Source organism: Macaca nemestrina, chromosome 1 (genome assembly GCF_043159975.1).
Source record: "Macaca nemestrina isolate mMacNem1 chromosome 1, mMacNem.hap1, whole genome shotgun sequence".
NCBI lineage: Eukaryota > Metazoa > Chordata > Mammalia > Primates > Cercopithecidae > Macaca > Macaca nemestrina.
In genome coordinates this window covers 151,970,041-151,993,901 of record NC_092125.1, presented here as the reverse complement: position 1 = coordinate 151,993,901, position 23,861 = coordinate 151,970,041, and the positions used below count along the sequence as shown (strand labels likewise).

The window sequence follows — 23,861 nt, the reverse complement described above, 5'->3', positions numbered from 1 at the left end:
TCAGGAATTAAGGAGTGGCTTAGTTGGGTGGTTCTGGCTCAAGTCTCTTAGGAGATTGTCATCAAGATATCAGCAGGTAGGCCAGGTGCAATGACTTACTCTAATAATCCTAGCACTTTGGGAGGCTGAGGCAAAAGGATCACTTGAGGCCAGGAGTTCGAGACCAGCCTAGTCAACCTAATGAGACTCAGTCTCTACAAAAAAGAAAAAAAAAAAAAAACGTAGCCAGGCATGGTGGTGCACATCTGTAGACCCAACTACTGGGGAGGCAGAGGTGAGAGGATTGCTTAAGTCTGTGAGTTCAAGGCTGCAGTGAGCTATGATTGTGCCACTGCACTCCAGCCTAGATGACAGAGCCAGACCTTGTCTCTAAAAACAAATTTAATTTAAAATTAAAAATTAAACCAAAAAAGATGTCAGTAGAATCATCAGCCATCTAAAGGTTTGACTGGGGCTTGAAGGTATGCTTCTAAGATGCCTCACTCACGTGGGTATTGGCAGGGTGCCTAAGTTTCTCCCTGGCTGTTGGCAGAAAGCTCTGTTCCTTGCTCCATGGACCCTTCCAAAGAGCTGCTTGAGTGTCCTCTCAACACATCATAACTGATTCTTTCAAAGCAAAACAGAAGGCACAATATCATGCTCCCTCAGAAGTCACTCCAAAATTTCTACAATATCCTATTGGTTACACGAATCAGCCCTATTCTCTGTAGGGTGACACTACACAAGGAAGTGAATATCAAGGAACAGGGATCGCTTGGACCATCTTGGAACCTGGCTATGTTCCCAGCACAAAATATATTATTAGAAAAGTTAGACAGCCCTGGTTTCTTTGTCTGTGCTTACTGAATGAAGAAACAGTACTGAAAAGCTATATCCAACTGTAATTGCTACTCATTTGTATCTTTAACATGGAGGATAGTATGTTTGTTTGTTTGTTTTTTGACATGGAGTCTCACTCTGTCGCCCAGGCTGGAGTGGTGCAGTGGCACGATCTCGGCTCATTGCAATCTCTGCCTCCCAGGTTCAAGCAATTCTCGTGCCTCTGTCTACCAAGTAGCTGGGGCTACAGGCGGGTGCCACCACACCAGGCTAATTTTTGTATTGTTTGTAGAGACGGGGTTTCACCATGTTAACCAGGCAGGTCTCGAACTCCTGACCACAGGTGATCTTCCCACTTCAGCTTCCAAAGTACTGAGATTACAGATGTGAGCCACTGTGCCCAGCCTGGATATTACTTTTATTGGATAATAACTCCTAGAATAATATTTACCTCGTATTCAAATATAGAAACAAAATTATATCCAAAGAGAGATCTTTAATTATTTTCAGTTATCAATCATTTTGCTCTCACTCAAATTACAATTTTGCTCTAGTACAAATTACCACACACTGTCTAGGCAAGACATTCACACATTACTTCTATAAAGGTCCATATAGTAAATATTTCAGCTGCACACCAGACAATCCATGTTGCAACTACCTAACTTTGCTGTTGGAGCATCAAAGCAGTCATAAACAATATTAAGTGAATAGGCATGGCTGTATTCAAATAAAGCTTTATTTAAAAAAATATATGGTAGGCCAGGCTGGGTGCGGTGGCCAATGCCTATAATCCCAGCACTTTGGGAGGCTGAGGCGGGCAGATCACCTGAGGTCAGGAGTTGGAGACCAGCCTGGCCAACATGGTGAAATCCTGTCTCTACTAAAAATACAAAAATTAGCTGGGCATGATGGCAGGCACCTGTAATCCCAGCTAATCAGGAGGCTGAGGCACGAGAATTGCTTGAATCTGATGGGCAGAGGTTGCAGTGAGCCAAGATCATGCCACTGCATATAGCCTGGGTGACAGAGCAAGACTCAGGCAAAAAAAAAAAAAAAAAAGTATGTGTGTGTGTGTGTGTATATATATATATATATATATATATATGGTAGGCCAGATTCAGTAGTTGGGTGGACTTTTCAACAACTATCTTGATTTCAGGTAACTAAAATGACTTTAAGTTTTATGTGACAGAGTGATGTTAAGTTGTTTGTCCTGGCCCATAAAATATTGTACAATTTTAGGAAAGCTGACAGCACCATCGAAATAGAAAAGATGAGCCTCTGTGAAAACAGAGCATAATAGATAAGACAAAAATTTTACACATCAAATCATCACTCTAAAAGTATTAAGTCATTCTAGAAAATAAACAGAATTAAGGGTGGATAAAATTTTGATAATTCTTAATTCTGTCTGTATTACGAACACTTCATATTTTCAGCTGACTTTGAATTCTCCAGACTTTATATATTGTGTCCAACACAGAATAGACCCTCGATAAATATTTGTTGAATGAATTTCCACATGCTCCACACCCCTCAGCCTTTGCTGCCTTTTCTTGTCCCATCAATAAGCTTTGCAGGGCATCTTGAAGTTCACTGTCAGTTTTGCTTTTACGAAGTCATCCAAAAAAAGTAAATAGCAGGTAAGAAGTAGTTATTGGAAGATAATTGAAGATATAAAGACTTAAAAACAAATTGAAAAATTATAGAATAGAATGAACATTGACTTAAAATAGACTGGCTAACAGCAGCAATGAAGCATCAGACAATAGAGTAATTGGTGAGGACTTTATTGGCCTCTGAAAAAGCTATTAAAGATAAGTTCCATTTAGTCATTCTCACTTTTTTTTTTTTTTTTTTTTTTTTTTGAGACGGAGTCTTGCTCTGTCGCCCGGGCTGGAGTGCAGTGGCCGAATCTCAGCTCACTGCAAGCTCCGCCTCCCAGGTTTACGCCATTCTCCTGCCTCAGCCTCCCGAGTAGCTGGGACTACAGGCGCCCCACCTCGCCCGGCTAGTTTTTTGTATTTTTTAGTAGAGACGGGGTTTCACCGTGTTAGCCAGGATGGTCTCGATCTCCTGACCTCGTGATCCGCCCGTCTCGGCCTCCCAAAGTGCTGGGATTACAGGTCATTCTCACTTTTAATGCAGTTATTTTTACTTTGAGGTCACGCATTATTTTTTAAAAACCCATATTTTAATGTGGTTATATCTATAGCTTAAAACTTATTAGTCATTCAGTCATCCCAACAAATATTTATTCATTTATTTCTTGAGCACTTACAATGTGCCAAGCACTAGGTAAGTTCTCAAAGATACAATGGAAAACAAAACATGGATCCTGCCCTTAAGGTGCTTGGAGGCTGATGGGGGATACAGAAAAGTAAACAGGTATGGTAAAAATGCAGTGTCATAAGGTACAAAGCTCATATCCAAGTTTATTAACTTCACATTAAACAGACGTATTAAACTTTAATATTACAGGTCCCAAAGAAACACCTACTGTGCATTTCAGCTATTTCTACTTTTCAAAACAAGAGTAAAAACAACAAAATCATAAACGCCATTACCGGAATATACTGCTTTATAACTGTATTACAGAAAATGCAAATTACTAAAGTGGTTTAAGGAGAAAAAAGTTTCCTGGCCAAATTATTTTGCAAAATGCTGGGTTCAACAAAATTAAACAGATTTCTTTTTTCACTGTAGAACTTTTCAGCACTTATAATATGGTAATAAGCATTGTGACTCACTCAGAGGGCAAATATGATTTGCAGTGTTTTGAAATGTATTTGATAAGGGCATGCTTTTTAAAGAACCTGTCACTTAATATCTAGTAGGGCATGAATGTTTATTGGAACATAGTTTGACGAATACTACCAAATATAGTTTGAGAAATATTACCAACAACAATTTCACATGTTTTAATCAAATCAGATTCATTATAATCTAGGAGGGCTAACTCTTTAAGTGAAATATTAAATAAATCCTTTTGTTATGCAACAGAGTATTTTTGCAAAGCTCTCTAATTTCATATCTTTCACATTCAGAATTTAGTTGATTTGTTCTTTTTAAAAGAAGCATTTCCCTGGGATACCATTAAAGGCTATCAGGTTTTGCTAATCCTTGGCTAATTATGTGACAGCATTCAGGAGAGTCCAGAAAGGAAGCAGAGGAATCTGTGATCTCAGCCTGCAGAGGACAGCCAAAAGATGAGTAGATGAAGCAAACTGATGTCCCCAATTTAGGCACCGTCTTTTTTTTCCCCCGTCCTCTAACTTTTTTCCTCTCCTTGTTTCTTTATAACTTATTTTTCCCTTTCCCACTCTGTTTCTTTGCTTCCTCTCCCTTTTACTCACCTCCCTCAATGACATAGGTCTGTCTATGATCACCAAAGATTTAAATTTAACCCTACTAATGGCCATCCCAGCAATAATATTGCAATAGTGTTTTATAATTCATGTGTGGGAATGAAAATAGTGAAGTAGACAGCTTTACTATTTTCATTCATAGCAATGGAAGGGATAAAGAAGCTGTCCCCTGTTGGGGACAAACTGACATCTGGTTTCCCAGTTTCCTCTCTACTGGCTCTACTGGTACTGGCTCCATCCTGTACAAAGTGGTTTTAAAAGATAAGAACACACCATATTAGTGCATGTGTGTGGAAGAGAACTTTTGAGATAGGATTGAATGGTGCAATATTTGCCTCCAAATCAGGCACCTCATATTTGAATCCTTATATTTGACTTTCTCTTATTATAAAATGATCTATCAAGTCTTATTTTACATGATTAAATACTGGTTGGAGAAGACACATAGTCTCAAAGACTCAGACAACAATAGTTTTTCAATTGTTAGAGAAGTCTCTAATTGAACTGGTAAAAATAGGAGACAAAGAAAGCTAATACAGACAGTAGCTATTCCTGGGGCGTCTGCTTCATAATTGCAAGTGTTAGAATATGTTGTAAACATGCCTTTATTCAGATTACTTGGAAAAGCATTACAGTAAGTTACTACAAAGTGGATATCAAGCAGACACCTACAAAATGAATTTGTTTTAAAATTTGTACTTTCAAAAGAAGCCTAAGGGAATTCCTATAGGCTTAAGCAGCAAAACTATCTAACATGCAGTGAATACTTATAGAAATGGGGGGTGGGGGAGGGGGAGGATGAAAATGAAAATAGTTTAAGCTGCAGAAGGAGGAAAAATCAGAGATTGGTGACTGACCAAAGGAAGCACCTGCTTTCCGGAAATTAAAATCATGTATTAGGCAGCTCTGACTTAATTGCCAAATGGGGTGAAGCCCAGACTCTAGTGTAAAAGGGTCCCAAATTATAATTGGGCATCATGGATTAAAATTCAATACCTGAAAATTTCCTCAGAAATGAATGGACAACTGGGACAGACTGCAGAGCCCAGTACAATATGCTTCCCGCAGCTGACACTGGCAGGTCACTTTATTTGGCACCAAATAAAGTTCCCAAGTGGTCTTTAAGGGCATTCAGCTGCTGAGTGCTTATTTCATTCATCCCTTATTGTGCTGCCAGTAGCCGATCCAAAGAAGTAGCATGAATCAGCTCTGTGGATAAAATTTTCTCAGGCTGCGTGGAGGAGATGCAACTGGACTCATTTCACTGCTTTAGTGGGACCTTCACTAGCGGCAATAGCCTGAATAGTAACAGCTTTCACACAATGTCATTTAACAGGAAATCCGAGGGAAAGCGGGACAAAATTGAACATTAGGAAACTTCCAAAATAAATGCCATTTAGCGAGGAAAACAAAAATCTTAATGAGAAACATTTTATACTTTTGTCATTACCAGATAATTTAGAATACTGTGAAATAAAGCTCGTAGCTCCCCTCCGTGTGTACTTCCAGCTGCAAAGTAGAGGTTAGCACCAAAATTTCCTACATTAAACATAAAACTATGGCATTATACTTACCTCTCTTTAGTTGCTTCTGTTTAAAGTAGCTAGAGGATTAAAAGTCAATCCATACAATACCTTCGGTTTTACACGGACTAATTTCAAAACACATACTCAATGGCAAAGTGTGTTTTCTTGTTTCTGTCAATTCTAGTAAAATGTTCTGAATATAAAATAATATTTCGTGTCTTCCCCCATGCAGGTTTAAAAACTGCAGGAGCTATAGTAATTCTACTGAGGTCATGAACTTGTCTGATGAAGTACAGATGAATGTAAAATATTCTTCTAAGCGTAATAGGTCTTATTAATGAGTAGTTCCAGTACACATTTTTTAATTTAAATTCATGGAAAGGTTAAAAAGCAGTAGTTTTTATTATTGTTTTGCCTTTGGTTTAGCACAAATTTTCCACATACCCACAAGAGAAACAGTCTCCTAATCATTTCATATAAATCACTGTTAGCAGCAGTATCTAATAGTGCTACTATCACTGAATAGTTAAGAGTCTTACATTTCCATTAGAATTAGGAGCAAGGGCTAATTATTTTTAGTTAAAGTTGAATTTGATCTAAACGGGAAGCATATTTTGGCATTTAGTCTGGAAACCCAGGACTATTATAAAATGCCTGCTTGTAAATTCAGAGACTAGAAAAATACATACAGATTTTTTTGTTTCTCGGTTTTGGGAGAAGTTGGTATCGTTATAGTGAGATCATTAACGTAAATATAGTAATATAATATAATTAATATAAGATGTTCTGTTCTTGTGTTTATGGCCAAATTTGGCAGCATAAAATGAATTAATTAACCCAAATAAATATGCACTAGTATCTGAATGCTTCTCTAAATTGAATTTCTTTTAACTTTTTAGTATGGAAAATTCCAAATTTATACTGAACAGAATAGTAAAATAAAACCCCATGTACCCACTACTTAATATCATTGATTAACAACACATTATCCATTTTGTTTCATCTATATCTCAACCTCTTCCCTCTTCAGAATTTTCTTCTTCAACAGATGAAATAGTATGGGATTTAAAAATTGATGGAACTTATTTTATAAAATCTCTTTCTCAGGATTAAGCATTTTATTTAAGAGGTTTTTGCTTTCATTTTACCCAGGAAAAGACTGGTGTATCCTACACACAACATGAAGTGGTGGATGAGGTAGGTATTTAGTAAACTTATACCTCAAACACCAAAAATTCGATGATCTGGATTTTTGTTTTCTATCGGTTTTCTAGGTAATTAAAATGTTGCTCTTTTTCACCAGTGGAATTTTTAGTCTTCCACTTCTACCACTCCTCGAAACCTCTCAGCTTTTCTGGTTTCTTTTTTCTTTCTCTCTTTATTTATTTTTGCTTCCCTGTAAATCATAAATAATAATAGTTCCCACATCATAGCTTTTTAGATTTTAATGACAGCCTCCAAGGACAGGTGCCAGTTAAATGAAACATATAATTAAAACTTGTGCTATTCTAAAATTGGGTTACTTGGCAATCCTCAAATCAGAGGCTACCCCCATTCAGAAGACAGGCGTGTAGCATTTATCTGGGTTACCGGGTGTGCAGCAGATTCAATCAAGGCCAGTCTTCGCTAGGTGCCAAAAATGTGGTGGAATGTTTAGTTTGGCGCATCCCCATTTCAGGTGTCTCTGCATGGCACCAGAGTAAGTGTTCTGCAGCTTGCAACACTGGCAACCAGTGTTCTTCACTAAAACATTTCGGTAAAGCAATACGCTTACCAAGCAATTAATTTAGGCATTTGCGCACATATATGTATGTATATATGCAATTATCATACTTATTGCATAAGTTTTATGCTTTTTTAAAATAAAGTTTATAAGCTTTTCTTTAACTTCCAGTACTTTCTCACTAAGAAATAGAAAGACATGATCTCAGTCTCAGTCGTAGTCTTGGACGTAGACATCATGTTGTTGGATCCCATGTTTGTCCTTTCAGGCATGGTTATCATTTTTCTACAAGCAGTATCTCTTGAAGTAGCCTTGCTTGCAGATGCTCCTGAGAATCCTTCCACGTTTACTCAAGAGCAAGCTTTCTGACTCTATTACTGTCCCTGTTAATTCTACTTTGGTAACTCTTCAACCTTTCATTGATTTTCCTCTCTTTGGACTTGTCATTTGTGCCCTGCACCACACTGCTGACTGGGGGAGAGGTACTCTCTCTGCTGAGTTGGAAAAGTCATGATCTTTTCATCAGTAGCACTTGACTCTTGATATCCTGCATGAATTTGGGCTGGGCTCTAGTTCTCTTGGCCGCACTCACCGTTGAGATGCAGTCCCTGCTTTCATCCCCCTCTACTCTTGGACTCCTTGAGTCCTTCTACCTTACATCTTAATTCTGTATGCTTCACATGTTTTCCCCACAAAAGTCTTCTCTGTGTGTGCATTGTCTCTCAGACAATATGACATTGCTGGTGAGTTTCCTCTAATGTCTCACTAGGCTCCTTGGTGATACACTGACGGGCAGACATACCAACCAGACTCAGCTCTGTTTTATAGCTGTGCCTTGGAGTCACAGTGATGCCTCTGGCTTGTCCTAACTCTTAAACCTCCGCCTCTGCAAATCAGCAGTCAGACAGGACAATTTCCTTTCCCAAACCAAGTGTCACTCACAGGATTATTGTTGGGAAATTAGCCCCTTCTCTATGCTCATATACCCAGTTCCCCGTTTCAAATATTTCCCATAGTTTCAGAGCACTAGGCAAAAAATTCAAGTTGATACTGTTTAACCAGGCACACCTGTATTTTCAAATTATTTAATTAGTCAATCTTCCCTGCCTCACTGTGTATATGGGTTTCACTCTAACGAATGTGCTATACAAAAATTTGGATGTATGTTTAATTTGATTTTCTTCTGAATAAATCTGAATTTTTAAAAAATCAGTAAGAAAAGGTGCAAACCATTAGGAAAGCATTTAAAGTAGATTAATAGCTTATCGAGTTTTCATTCTCTCTTCAAACCATATTGAACCACTTGTTTTACATGAATTTCAAAGGCTGGCACTAGCTTTCACTTCAAGAAATAAATGACACAGGGTATTATATTTTAAGCACCATTAAAACCTTGAAATTGTACAGTGACTTAGAAAACAATAAGTTAGTTAGCTCTGATAGCTTTGTAATGGTTATACAACAGGGAAATTCATTGTTAAATGACCCTCCCACTCTTACCTCACATGTAATGCTTGTCAGGAAGAGGAAGGAAAAATGAGACTGGTATCCAGGTACACAGGTATAGGAAGATCAGAGAGAACGTACCAAATATTCCTAGGTAATCTGTTGTTCACTGATCCATGGCTAGTAATTGGAAACTATTTTTGCCAGGACAGAGAAGTCTAGCTCATCACCGTCGTCCTAATTCCTAGCTTCTAAAATCCACTAGTAAAGTTGTTCTTATCTGTATTTTAATGTGTTTGAACAGAGGGTGGTTGTAATATTGTTAATGAAACAATTTTAACATAAATGATTTAGGAATTACATTAAGTGGCATTTGAATCTGATGCTTCCACTGCCTAATCTATCTCCTTTCTAACCTTTTCTTTTACACCTTCATTAGAACATCTATTAAGGTAATGAAACCTAGCTACCAGATTAAAAGGCAGAATGCTCCAAGTTCTAAAATAATAAGAATGACAGCATTTTAAAAAATGTTTTTGAGCAAAATTTCAAACCAGTGAAAACAACAAACAACAAACCCCACCTGTTTTTATGATGCAACTCAAACAGCATCTGAGTCTATAAAGAGGCAATAATTGGTTAACTAACCAAAGTGATACAGTTCATTATTTTTCTATTGCACGTTTATGTAGTTCCCCCCTGAAGCACAAGCATAATTTGTTTTTTTTAAAAAAAGATACGATTTACATATGGCACTTGAAGAGAGATGTTTTAGAAAATCATATAAAGTGTTCCTCCTTGTAAAAAGCAATGTCCTTTCCTTCTTGTTAATGCCAAGGATGCTTTTCCCCAAACACTCATTCCCTGCTCAGAACAGTGTAGCCGCTAATGAGGAAAACACAGCTAGTACCTCAGCTGAATGTTTCCTTTGTTTACCTATGGGGAGTTCATTCTGCAACGGGAAGAATCTCTTACTATCAATGAGTCTGAAAGTGCTCAAATTCTGCCAAGGGGAAAGTTCTAAAGTTTTGCGTACCCATGGTTCAATCTGAAGCAATGCAAAAGGAACTCTGTCATCTCAAAGAACATCAACCACGCTGCTTACATTGTCTCCATTTATATAATACATTCCATCTTATTTACATGGGTTCCATTTCCAGTTACAAGATCACTGCTTGGCAATACGAGGCGACGTGCATCTAATATGACAAACTGATCCTGGCACTTGCTACTTATTACAGGTTTATTATGTGTTTTCAGCCTATCGGGGATTTCTAGAGTAGTTCCAGTTACTGGCAATCAGACCTTGAAAACTACTCCATGCCCAATAATAATGAGCATCTTCAAATGGATTTTTTAAAGACAGCATTAATCCAGAATATAAATTAAGAGAATATATTTTATGGTGAAAAAGTGCAAACCTACCCGCACATTTTGGTTTCATGTATAAAATATAAACAGCATATGAATTCTCCCTTGTGTCTTCAGAGAGATCTGCAGCTTTTTTTCCTTCTGAAGGGTATTCAAAATATGGTATTTTAAGCATAATAACCCATAAATAAAATACAGGGCTTGCCAAAATTATTTTTTTCCCATATATAGGGCCTTTAGATACTGTTCTTAACTCTGATTTTCTCCTGAGATGCAATTTAAGAGCTTTAAAAAAAGTCTTTAAAAGACTTCCTATGAAATATGCACAGCTTTTTTTTTTAATTTGTGTTTCTAGATGGCCAAATTGCTCTGTTTTTATAAATACTGTACGTAAAATTACCAGATTGCCTGGCATTCCATTTTTACAGGGGATACTGCATCGTTAAGCACAGAAAGAATATAATATAACTATTCAAACTGCTTAAAATATTTTGTAACCATAAATTATTATCCAAAAATATTTTTCAAGTAGATAAAAAGAGTTGTCAATTCTACATAGTGAATGCCTCATAAGGGGCTCGTTTGTGGTTGAAAACTGAATAAAAGCAGTAAATTAAGACCAGACTTAACCATAGAGAAGCCGTAATCCACTGCAGATTTCCTTGGTGAATGAAGTATTGTGATGTGGATTTATCCTCCTTGCTTGTACAGTTAACCAGTCACATCTGTGACCAAAGTGCTGTCTGTGCTCACAGACAAGGTAGGTTCACTAACCCCAAGGAGGTAAGCCCATGCTGATTTACATTGTATTGATAAGTACAAAATAAATACAACTGTGTCTTGGGGGCTGCCTGTGAAAGGGCAGATAGTATGCTAACGATAAACTGGTGTGAAGAGAAAACAGGGATATTGAAAAATGGGTGGGCAGTTGAGAAACTGCCAGTGATGCTGGGTGCCCAGCTTTTGAACAGGCGTGAGGCTAGAGGGGGCCTTGATGAAGCCAAGGGAATGTGGGTATGAAAGAAGGTCAGGAGTGCTGAGAGCTGACTGAAATATGGTCTATGTTAAAGGAGTATCACTCACTATAAATATTCAATGTCAGGAATTTAAATGGCTTACAGACATAGAAGCCCTTGATGATTATGTTATCCAGCATTGTTGATTTCCCTCTGTTGTTTGTCAGCAGCCACCACAATGAATGAATAAGGCCCTGGAAGTCTCGACAATGAGTCGTTTTGCTCTTAAGTCTGTGCATTTTTCTTTGTGATTACATGCCAATATAATAATTGATTTGCCTTTGTCGAAATTAAACTAAGGGAGCCAAGTATGTCATATCTCTGTTGTTATTTTCCTTTTCTTTCAGAGCCCAATGTTTCCAAAGGACATTAATTTTGATTTCTCTGATGAAGGCTTGTGGCTGTTCTTATGCTTTACAAAACATTACCAAATCAGAGTCGAAAAGAAAACTGTGAGTGAACATTCCTTCCAAACAACTATCTTTCATTATTTAAGAAAAATTTTCTCAGATTTCTCTGTAATTCATTCCAATATGCTCCTTTTGTAAACGATGTGGGAAAAAGAGAGAACACACAAGTGAAACCCTCTGTAGAGGGTTGACATTTAAATATTTTATGAGTCACTCCAACACCTTTCTAAAACAGCATTTTACAAATAAGGTCAGCTTTGCAAGAAAAAAAGTTTATTCTTGAACATAAGCAGGTATTTGTACATTAATGTTACACTAAAATGTATGTAAAGTAAAAACTGCTAGCTTGTTATAGTGTTTTAATCCTTCAAATCCAAAACTTTTCCTTGGAATTTTTCAAGATTGGAATATCAGTTTCTTTAAGCGGGAAAATATTTAAGCTAATGAAATCTTTATCAGATTCAGCAGCTCCACTAAACTGTAAACTAGGCTATCTACTCAAGAAAAGGCCATTGGGACTTAAAGTAGTGTGGATATCTTTACCAATGTTAAAAGATCCCAGAAAGCATTAGCTTTTCTAAATATGTGTTAGATTTGATTTGATTCCTAAAGAATAAAGTTTATAATTACCATCTCCACTTAATTAAGGATAACCACGACTTGATTATACTCATTTCATCTTTACAAATGTGTGTATTTCTGAGGAAAGCACAATCTTAAAATCTCTAACATTACATGATATATATTTCATGAATACTTCTGGAGTTTCAAAGCGTTTCTTTCTAGTTAGTGGAAAGGGGTACTGTGCTATAGTTGCACGTAGGTTTAAATCAAATTGCCTACAAATATTGCATAAGTGCCTGAACTTTCAAGACAAAGCTTTTCCAATCAAATACAGTATTTAACCCCCCACTGCCACACACACACACACACACACACACACACACACACACACACCCCTCTGCCTCAGAAGTTAAGGGGAAACCGGACAGGCGTGGTGGCTCACACCTATAATCCTAGCACTTTGGGAGGCCGAGGCAGGCAGATCACCTGAGGTCAGGGGTTTGAAACCAGTCTGGCCAACATGGAGAAACCCTGTCTCTACTAAAAATACAAAATTAGCCAGGTGTGGTGGCTCACACCTGTAATCCCAGCTAGTGGGGAGGCTGAGACAGGAGAATCCTTTGAAACTGGGAGGCAGAGGTTGCAGTGAGCCAACACCATGCCACTACACTCCAGGCTGGGAGACAGAGTGAGACTCTGTCTCAAAAAAAAAATTTTTTTTTTATTAAAAATAAGTTAAGGGTAGAAAATGTCAGTAGAAACTTGTCATTAGCAGTAAATTATTCTTTGGTGTTTTTGGAGTTAATATTTTCTAAAATGGTTGCAGATTGATCAAAATAACTATTTTTATACTTTTGCATGGCTTCTGTGTATTGCAATAATTTAATAATAAGTAATAAGACTCCCCCTTAAAAGAAAAAGTGTTCATTAGTGATTGCAATTCCATATTGTGTGGCACATTCCTTACATGTTGTGAAAAGGTTATGGATTCACTCACTGTAGCATCAGAAGTATAAAGGGGAGAGGTGAGATTCTTTGTTGCAAGTGCTGAGAAATAATCATTTAAAGGTCAGTTGCCCTAAAAAAAAAAAGAACATTTGTTTAATAAGTAACTCATTTTGGGATATGCTGCAATTGTAAAGGTTACAGAATAGACCAATTTGCCAGTGATGTCAGCAAGAAGTACTATTAAAGTCATTGGTCCTATTAAAACAATCCTTCTTAAAATTCAGATTGCATGCCTCCTCACATATCCCACCACACATCCAAAAAGTGCCTAAACTATTTATAGTGTGCTTTCAAAGACACATTGCCTTGTGCACTTTACCTTAAGTACTCAGCTCCTCTTAAAAGCAACAATGGAGTGTTAGATGGGAAAATACCTTGGCAACCACACAGCCTCCCCAACACACAACACACAACACACAATCCACTCTCTCCCACATCTGATTCATCCTATATTGCTTCATTCTTTCAGTTTTATTAATGTATAAGAACTTTCTCATGTGTCATGGGTTAAAGGATTTCTCACTGGGTATTCTGCTGTACCGTACACCAACAACTATCTTGCTAGAAACTCCTATATAAAAGGAAAAACTATCGATTCAGCCATGTAAAGGATAAACTATAAATTTGTATCCTTTCCTATTCCAGGACCAACTTCCTTCCCCTACTATTCACTAAAAAAACCTAAGAGAATTTGGTTTGGCAATAAATTGGAATACTAACTTGATATGTAGAAGTAACAATATTTGTACTAAAAATCTTTTAGTACCTGAAAGGTTATTTTTTTCAAGATCTGAATAAAGGTGGTAGTTTATTTAATATAACTTTTATACTATTAAAAAATTTTTGCCTTTAGGGAACTGATGTACAACAAATAAAAGTTGTTTGTTGTTTTTATTTTTTCTTTGTGAAGCGGTATTTTAAACTGGCTACAATTTTCCCTAGAAGATTCGCTCTTTGAGATGAGTATATGAATAAAATAACTTCCAGAAAAACCTCTGTAGAAAGCAATCCCTTCCGAGCATTCGACTGCTTAAGATTTATGTATACTGTTTTTACTCTTCGCATTGGTTGCAAAGCTTCTCCTCACTGAAGGTATTTTGCTGACGGTAAATAGTGAGTTCTCAGATTTTTATAATGAATTGATTTTTCACATATGTTGCGTCAGAATTTTAATTACAGTTTAAAAACAATACGTTTTCAAGCACACTTCTAAGGTTTGCTATTTAGATTAAAGGAACTAGAAAGCTTCTAACTCTTACCCTATTGTAAAGTAAGAACTACCTCTGTCTATAAGACATTTGCAATTAGAAGAAATTACGATACTCTTATTTCAAGCAACTTAGCTAAGAATCAAGTTATTCTCTTAACTTGACTTGCTTTTCATTTGAAAGAGGGCAAAATCTATTTCCTGGGTAATTTTGCAGAGCAAAGATATTAATACGTTGGGGTTTAATTGTATCCTGTGTTTAAATACACTGTGGGTGAAACCCCAGACCTCTGCTTAATTGCTGTGAGAAAAATAGCCTGATTTCTCTGAGATTAGGCACACGCTTATGTATACTTTGACCTAAGAGTGCCTCCTTCAGAATTAATCTTCTAAGGTAGAGGGATTTGCTTTTATATGTGCAGCAGGGCCATTCGTGACAAACAGGGCCTAATAAACTAACTTCACCCCCTAGACCTCCCTTTTGCTGTCAACGTTTTTCTTCATCTATTCACTTCACACATCTCTTGTCCAGTGGCTTATTAGCAAATAACCCTCACTGGGCAGGGGGAGTAATTTTAATGGCATTTTTAAATTAGAGGACTTGGAACTTAAATGGGATACTTCAAAAATAAAACTATCTTGAAAACTTTCGTTTTTACTAATGAAACATAAAGTACTCTAAAATAACTCCATTTAAGTAAATACCATAGCCCTTTGAGAAGACAAACAATTCATATTTACTTAAAATTTGGTCTGCAGCTGTATTTTGTTGGAGCTGTCTAATGTATGAAAGCACTTTTTCTTTCCCATCAGCTATATTCGAATTGTTTTTGTAAGATGTAACAGAACGTTCTGGTTTTAAAATATTTATATTAATCAAAGTTAGGGCTGTTTATATTTTTTGGCAATCGTGCTTTTCTTTAAAAGTGATGCACTCCTCTTTAACTAAACAAAAGTGTTGAAATGGCCTGTCATATAAACTTCAACATAGCACAGTTGGTAATACAAATTCTGGAGACGGAAATAAATGGGACGTAGTTTCTAGCTTCAGGTTAAACATGGACTAATAAAAAGAGCAACAGTGATAATTTCTAAGATTTTCCTGAGGAAATGTCATTCATTGCTGCTTATAAACTCTAGAGTTACCTGGTGGAAAGGTTTGTGTTCAAGTTTCTTACTCTATTTTCTTGGGGCATTAGGAAGTAAAGCCTAAGTGCTGACTGAAAAATAACAACAAGCCACTAAAGCTGGAGGCTTAAACAACAATCTATTAATTTTAAAATTCCTTTATATTTTATATATGTCCAAACTCTTTTAGTAATGATAAAAATACTTACATGCTACTTACCTGCAATCAATTGTATTTGTGGGCAGAAATAGCTAACAGGAAAGAGCTGTTTTTAGAAGTCAAGCCTCCCACTATTGTTATTGCTACAAGCTTTTGTTGGTGAATCTTAAACTGTATGATCTATCTAGACTCACATAAGGAAAGTGGAGTTTTTATTAAAGACATTTTAAACTTCAAGCCAACCTTAGTTAAATTCATATATAGTTATATGTAATTATTCTGTAGTATGGACACTCCCAAATATTCTGGAAGTTTAATAAGACATGGCTTTAGGTAGATTGGTCCATTTGGGGTTTTTGTTCTTGTTGTCATATTCATTCTGTAGTTCAAACTGCATTGATTCACTTCTGTGTAAAATAATCCTAAACAGGAAGGGTGGGGACAGAAGACTTTGTCCCTAATATGGAAGTTATAAGTGTTTGTTCTTTCAGAGTATGGTAAGGACATATCAAACAAACAGGAAGTATTATTATGCATTGCAGGCAAAGGGGCTAAAGGTCTCCTGTTCGAACTTTTGGCCCTTTTAGAATCCCTGATCCTTCATTATTTTGTTTAACTTGATGTAAGTCTTGACCAGTAGCTGACTCTGAGAAAACATTTCCTGACATCATTTCCAGAGGTGATGTGGGATTACTGTGCTTGCCTTCCCATTTTGGGTTGAGAATGAAAAGTCTAACAGTGGTTCCTGGTTAATACTTCAAGCACGATCTTTTAATTAACAGGTCAGGTTAATTCATTCCTTTGGCCTTTAGCATTACAACTTCATTTTCACACTTTGGTTAAAATGATCAATGCACACAACACACACACACACACACACACACACATTTACATACACACAAACACATTTAAGGGGGCAAAAATGTTTTGGTTCTGCTATAGCAGAACAAAAAATAAGTAGACTCCTTTTAATTACCTCATTCATAATACAAGGTGGTGAAGGAGGAGCAAAAAGGTCAGGATATAATAAATATAAAATTTAAATCTCTAATTTACCTTTTTTTTTTTTTGGTACCAGCTAAAGTCAATGAATATAAACATGTATTCTCTTATGTTGCACCATTACGGATTATTGTTAATGTCTTGTTTCCAATTTTATGCAATTTTTGGTATAATCCAAATCTATGTATTAACCAGGGTAGGAGGTTTTGCTTGAGGTAATTGACATTATATAGTCCAAAGCACAGGAAGAAGTAAAACATATCCGTAATCTTCACCCATTTCCAAACAGAAGGGGATAATTGGGCCAATTCTTCTATTGTGTACCCTCCCTCTTCATGCAGAGATTCCTTTGAAGTCAGAGGGAGATGAAGCAGCTGAGGCTGAGAATGTGGCTGGAGTAAAAAAAAATGAATATTATCAGGCCAGAGTCTCATAACCATGTTTTATGCCACATTAACCATTGGGTTTGCTATAATGCAGGGCCTTTTTATTATCATTTTTACCTTCTAGTTTAATCAAGGATCACTAATACAACTTCTAATAATATACTGGGGTTAAAAAAATGTGTTTATTTGAACTCCCTTAGGTGAGATTCACAATCCAGCCCCTCAAAAATGTAAAGAAATAATTTTATTTAGAAAAAGCTAAAAATGTAAAAAGCATCACTTTATGGTTATATGTAAGTCTAGATGAAGCAGAAAAACTGACCAATTAAATTGGCATTCAGAGTGAGTACAGCACAGAGAGGAAGTTATGAAGGAGGTGGGGATTTATTTACTTGTCAAGCAATTTTCTCTCACTTTCTCCTTACTTCTTACCACCTTCAAGGAGAGAGAAAATGTTAGCTTGCATTTATGTCACCAAGCTAAAAGTTTATTTCTTAACCCTCCTTTGTTACAAATCACAGGGAGCATGAATGTATTTGAGTGCATAGAGGGAAAGTTATATAATTCAAGCAATGATGGACTGACGCCGTGGAGAGTCATTAGACTTAGGTGAACAGACAGCTGTCCAGAGACTCTTCAGTTTCAAAATTGCCAACAAGAGGAAATGACTGAAGACAGGAGCAAGGACAGAACCAATCAACTTGTCAGGCTGTGAAGCTATCTAAGAAAAAGACAAGTTCTTCCTTCAATTAATACACATTATTTGAGAACAATGCTAAGCCATGTGAGAGATATTAGATGTACAAAGACAAATCACATGATTCTTGGAATATTCAAAGTTGTGTGGAGGTGAAAAACATGTTAATAAACAATAACAAAGAATATGACAAGTGTCATAATACAGGTGTGTACTTAGTGCTATAAGAAGACAAAGAAGGGAGTTATTAGTACTTCTTTGGGTTTGGAAAGAGGTACTGGATTGGTGAATAATAATTTCACAAAAAAGTTAATAAATTAGGGTGCATCTTAAAGTATAAGTAGGTATTCATCAAGCAGAAAACCAAGAAGTGGCCATTCCAAGCAGAAGAAATAACATAGATTCAAACCAAAGCATGTCTTATTCAAGGAAGAAGAAGTTGTTGACTATGACTATAGCATATGGTATACAGGCTGTGTGGTAGGAGGAACAGTCTATCATAATTCGGCTCCAAATTGCAGCCCAATAAACAAAGCCTTGTATGTTATGCTAAAGAGTGGGGACCTCATCCAGGAAGCAGTGGAAAGTCACCAAAATGTTTAATCAGGGGAGTAACATGATAAGAATCGTGTTTTAAAAAATAGCTGGCATCAGTATAGAAGAAGGCTGGGAGAATGACAAAAATAGAATAGTTTTTATGAGTTATAGAGAGGTTGAGAATTGAAAATGAGAGCCTTTGCTATGATCATAAATTAAGGAGAGATTTTAGGTTCAGGAGGTAAAATTAAAAACAAAACAAAACTGGCAACCTCAATGTATACAACCTTTCATGTGCATACTATCAGGTTTGGGTCAGAGTGATATGGATAGAAAAAATACGTTTCCAGTATAGTTAATAGTAGAAGATGGGTGCTTAAGTCAGAATCCCTAGAAGCAGGGCCGGAGATTAAAGTTGTTCTGAAAATGATTTACAAAGGGAGTGTTCTTGGGAGGAGGGAAGCAAGAGGAGCAGAATAGGCAAAAGCAGGGACAAAGGTAGCTAAGAAGGATGAAAACTGGCCTTAGCTGAGCCTGCTCCTTCGGGGAGCTCTGAAGCATATATTGTACTACAGAGTTAGCTCCTCTTATCTCCAGGGAGGATAATTCTCAGGTAAGTTAGCTTGGTTCAGCTGAGGGCTAATCTTTGGGAAGGAGAGAGCTATGAGCTGTTAGCAGCCAAAAACACTTAACAGCCGCTGGGGAGCAAGAAGGATACCAACAGCAGCCACTGTAGGCCACCCTTTGCAATGCTGAGAACCACTTGCTTCTGACATTTAGTTTACTCCATTCAGGCACAACAGCTTCAGGATTCTGGTTACTCACATGTCCTGGGCTCCTGTATAAGACGAAGATGAGTAAAACAAACTGTAGCTTCCACTGCTGCAGTGTGTCCCAAGCCCATAACATAACCATCATCTACCCCTTCATCACTCTTCCAGATGTTCCTCCTTATGGGCGATACTTCTGCAGGTCTAGATGGATTGCCTGAAGGCATAAGCCAAATTCTCAAAACTTAGTAGTCTAAGCACCTGATTACCAGGCCCTAATCTGGTTATGGTTGCTGTACTTGCCTATTACAGTTACACAAGGCATGAGAATACCAAGATGCGGCCCAACAGATCATTTGAGTGACAAACACATTGCTCCCTGTCTCTAATATGTAGCAGCACTTCTGCCTCCTCATGATAACCGGGTCATTTATCCTGCCAATACAGTAACTTTTTGTGCCAGCCAGTCTATTGGCACAAGGAGCTCAAAGTAATCTGGCAATAGCCATAGCTTTAAGTTTACTGAGACTTTTCCTAGATCCCCTAAGTGTAAGTTTCCCTCCTCTGGGACTTAGGACCTCTAGACTCACAAAACCTGTAGTTGCAGGAATGGGTCCCTGAGAGTGATGGTTGAGTGGAGTTCTTATTTTTACTCTTTGATTCCTGTACTCATATATTCTAATTATTGAGGACAGAGAACTGTATAGTATCTGTTGCTTTAAAGTGCACACTATACTCCAAAAGATAATACTTATCCTCATAGGATGCCATCTCTAAACTGGTGCTGTAACTGGGCCAGAGTGTGGTAGGACCAGTGAACTCCACGAGCATGTGCCCATTGCCATACCTCCTTTTCTATAAAGTGAGTTCCTTGGTCCAATTAACATGATTTTATCCATATGGTCCACAAAGATGATGCCCTGTAGAATGTCTGTACAGTCCCAGTCCTTACAGACTATATTTGGACTAAGCTGGAGAACTCACATAACACTGGGACAGATCATGACTCTTGTTATTAATCCATATGAATGCAAGCTGCTTCTGATCCCCCCTCCCTAATGGGTATTAAAAAATAACACATTTGCCAGAACAATAACCACATATCTTGTATCTGGTTAACTTGCCCTAGTAAATATATTACATGCAGCATAACAGCTGTGATAGAAACTACAACTTGGTTCAGTTGGCAGTACTCGGCTCAGAACTCCATGATCTAATTTGTATATGGTCTAGCTTGCTCAGCTACATGCAGATAGAGGATCCTCACCTATGTATCCTTTAAAACTTTGAGACTATCTATTTTGAGAGTAGTATTTATTTATTGCACTAATCTGTACAATTTTCCTCAGGATGTGATAACTGGTTTTGATTTACTAACTTGACCATAGAGGATAGTTTCAAAGACTTTCCACCTTGACAGTACAATAGTTGGTCAAGAAAACAATGGGAGAATTCAATCAACCTCTAACTGGCTCATGCCAATTATACATTCAAGGACTAGAAAAATGATCATTAAATGAGTGTGTAAACCCAGTAAACCCACTGTGAAATAAGTCTAGATCAGAACTCCTTTTATTTCCTGACACTTACATGTCCATACTCTAACAAGTGGCCCATGGTGGTGCTGTCAGCATCAACTCATATCTTATATCTACCAATCCTAAGAAGATCTGAGCAGTCCCTTTGTTCCAGTGTACAGTTTTCTGAGTAAATACCTCTTGGTCCTTTTGGGGAAGAACTGAGGAGTCACACATTTACTATAATGTTGCAGTTCCTGTCTCATGGAGACCCAGCATCTCCTTCAGTCAATAGTTTCTGGGTATGAGAACTCACTCAGGTATGAAGACAAGGCAAGAAATTATGACTTTTCATTGAGATATCCGAGTCAGCCTTTTGCTCATTATTTTCTATCGCTTTTGATTATGTGTGTGAACCAATATCCTTGTTGGTGACTCATCTATCTTGCCATTTCACATAGTAACCATTTCCATGGATACCTTGGGACAGTTCCCACCCCCACCCAGATAGCAGCCATTTCAACCCAGTTTCCCATTGTGGTGACTGCACTCCCTTTGCTTCTGACAATTAAGTGCTTCCCTGTGGCCCCTGTTAATCTGGAATCCTACCATCCCCCTTGCTACAATGGACCCCAGTCTTTTAATCACATGTCCTTCTATCCCTGGTTTAAGAAGGACTATGCTTCCCCACAATGTTGGAATCTGCCTGATCAGCAAATTCCTCATCATGTTAATAAACAACATGTCCTCCAAGCTCTCCTAGGGAACATAGTCAGATATGGATATTTCAGTCTTCCATAATGAACCCATTTTTGTATGCTCATTTTTTTTATTGGTTTATTTCTTTCTCCACAATCTATTACTATAGTGCCAGGATCTCTACTTCATTTCATGTGACCCATCACTTTTTCCAAGCTACCAAGAGCTATCCCAGTCTTACATTAGACCTATCATATAAGACTTTGCTAGGTATTAAATCTTGTTTCAACAGAACAACCCCATATGAGAAAACTGTCCATTACGTAGCTTTATATTCTGCCAGGACCCTCAGGATCCCTCCCAGGCATACTCTTTGAGCATATATGCAATCAAGTCCTAGATATCACGTGGAGTATGTAACTCATTTCCTTCCTTAGCAGGCCATCAATTCCCTAGCTGGGTCATGCTGAAATGTGGCCCAAATTATCAGTGTGACCTCCATGAGGGGAAGCACAGGCAGATCTGAGGATTGTCTTATACGGCATCTGCCTCATTTGAGACCTTGGCATAGTATTCATTAAGGAAGCTTTCACTTCCAACAAGAGAAAAGGGGGCTTACTAGCCATTTCTGTGAGCCACACATGTTCAGGGGACGATGCAGTTGTAAGGTGTTCATCTACTCAGATATCCCTATCCCAAACTTCAGAGTACCACTCCTTTATTTCAGAGCCCCAAATTTTGCACAGGAAACTTGCCTAGGCTGAGAATTTAGCCTCCATTAAAGTTATTCCACTTACAAATGAGCCATGAGCCTGATCTCCAAATCTGTCTGCTTTCTAGCTACAAGAGAAGGATGTCTCTTTAAATGATGCTAATGAGGTTTTCTGACTCTCACATTTTGCTTTAAATGCCAAATAATAGAACTGAGTCTGTGTATTAAGCAGACTGTAAGATGGCTCCCAGTGAGCTTTGCCTTGTAGTGTTCATGACGTTGTGTAATCCACTCTGTTAAGTATGGGCTGGCTTTGTGATTTATTTTTAACCAACAGAATATGACAAAAGTGATGGGACATCACTTCCATTATTAGGCTATGTAAGATTGTCACCTCCTTTTTGCTACCAGAATCCCTCTCTTGCTGGCTTTGATCAATTAATCTGCCATATTGGGGTGACCCATGTGGCAAGAACCTGAGGATGGCCTTCAGCGAATAGTTCACAAGGAGCTGAATCCTGTCAACAATCATGTAAGCTTGAAAGTGGATACTTCCCCAGTTGAACCTTCTGTTGACACCCTAGCCTTAAATGGTACTTGGATAGCAGCCTTGTAAAAGACTCTAAAGCAGAGGACTTAACTAAGACATCCCTGGACTCCTGACCCATAAGAACATGGAGATAATAAGTGTGTGTTGTGTTAAGCTGCCTAATTTGTGACAATCTGTGACAAAGCAATGGATAGCTAATACATCCTATTATTTTATCTCTTCAATGCATCAGTGATATTTAGCAACAATTAGCCATATCTTTAGAGTTCCAATTTCCCCATACCTCTCAAAGGCAGAGACATTGCAACAGCTACTGCATCCCCTTCTACCTGTATTTCAACCCAGTTTGCCATCATGGGTGAAAATTTTAGCCAGAGGAGGCAAATATTTTCTGGAAAGAACCAGATCGTAAATGTTTTAGGCTTTGAGATCATATGGTCTCTATCTCAATACTCAATTCTGTCTAAAATTTGTTAAATGAATGTGTTCCAACAAAACGTTACTTACAAAAAGAAGTGAGTTGGGTCTGGCCCACAGCCATAGTTTGCTGACACCTGATCTTAACAATCACCCTGGTATATGATGCCAGGGATTAATAATGCACCTACCACCAGGGATAAGAGCCTTATTGCCATCCACCTCCCGAATCTCAGCTTAGTTCTGCTCCTTAGGACCACTTCCAGTATCATTCAACTTGACTTGGGATCCCTAAAAGCGGAAACTAAGAAAATGATTCTTATAAAACTGATTTATTGAGGGAGTGCTTTGGGGGAAGGGGAAGGAAGGACAGGTTAGAGGAAGAAAGCTAAGTAAGAAGTATATTCAGCTGAAAATTGTGAGAGCTTGATTCTACAGGAAGCTCTGGAGCACCAGAGGTCAATTCGCCCTTAGAGTATGTGTGTAGGGGTGGGGAAGGGGGTGCAGGCAGGGACGAGGAGCTTTCATATTCCTTATATCAATAAAGTATTGACTGTTGGCTGCCTGGGCGGAGGAATGGCTCAAGTAAAGCAATTTCCCTTCTCAGGGAAGGGAAGTAGCTGGGTATAGGTACTTTCCCATTCCTTCTTTGGGATAACCCATTTACCCCAATTACATTTCTGTTTGTGACTTGAATGCATTTTCATTAATTTCCAAGGAATGGAAATAGGATAGTCAAAATACAAGAATATTAATAATGCCAAAAAGGATGCAAAATAATACCTGTTCATTTTGGTTTTGTATTTGAAAGGTGTTACCACTTTT

The 23,861-nt window shown here is 37.7% G+C and overlaps 1 protein-coding gene across 25 annotated transcripts in view; it reads left to right on the top strand.

Moving 5' to 3' along the window:
* LOC105482716 (adhesion G protein-coupled receptor L2) overlaps positions 1-23,861 on the top strand; it is a 684,023-nt gene that overhangs the window by 258,955 nt on the left and 401,207 nt on the right. For all 25 annotated transcript variants that reach the window (XM_071090520.1, XM_011742960.3, XM_071090526.1 and 22 more), the window contains exon 4: positions 11,620-11,724. The gene's annotated coding sequence lies outside the window, so the exon portion shown is untranslated. The remainder of the gene's footprint in view (positions 1-11,619; positions 11,725-23,861) is intronic.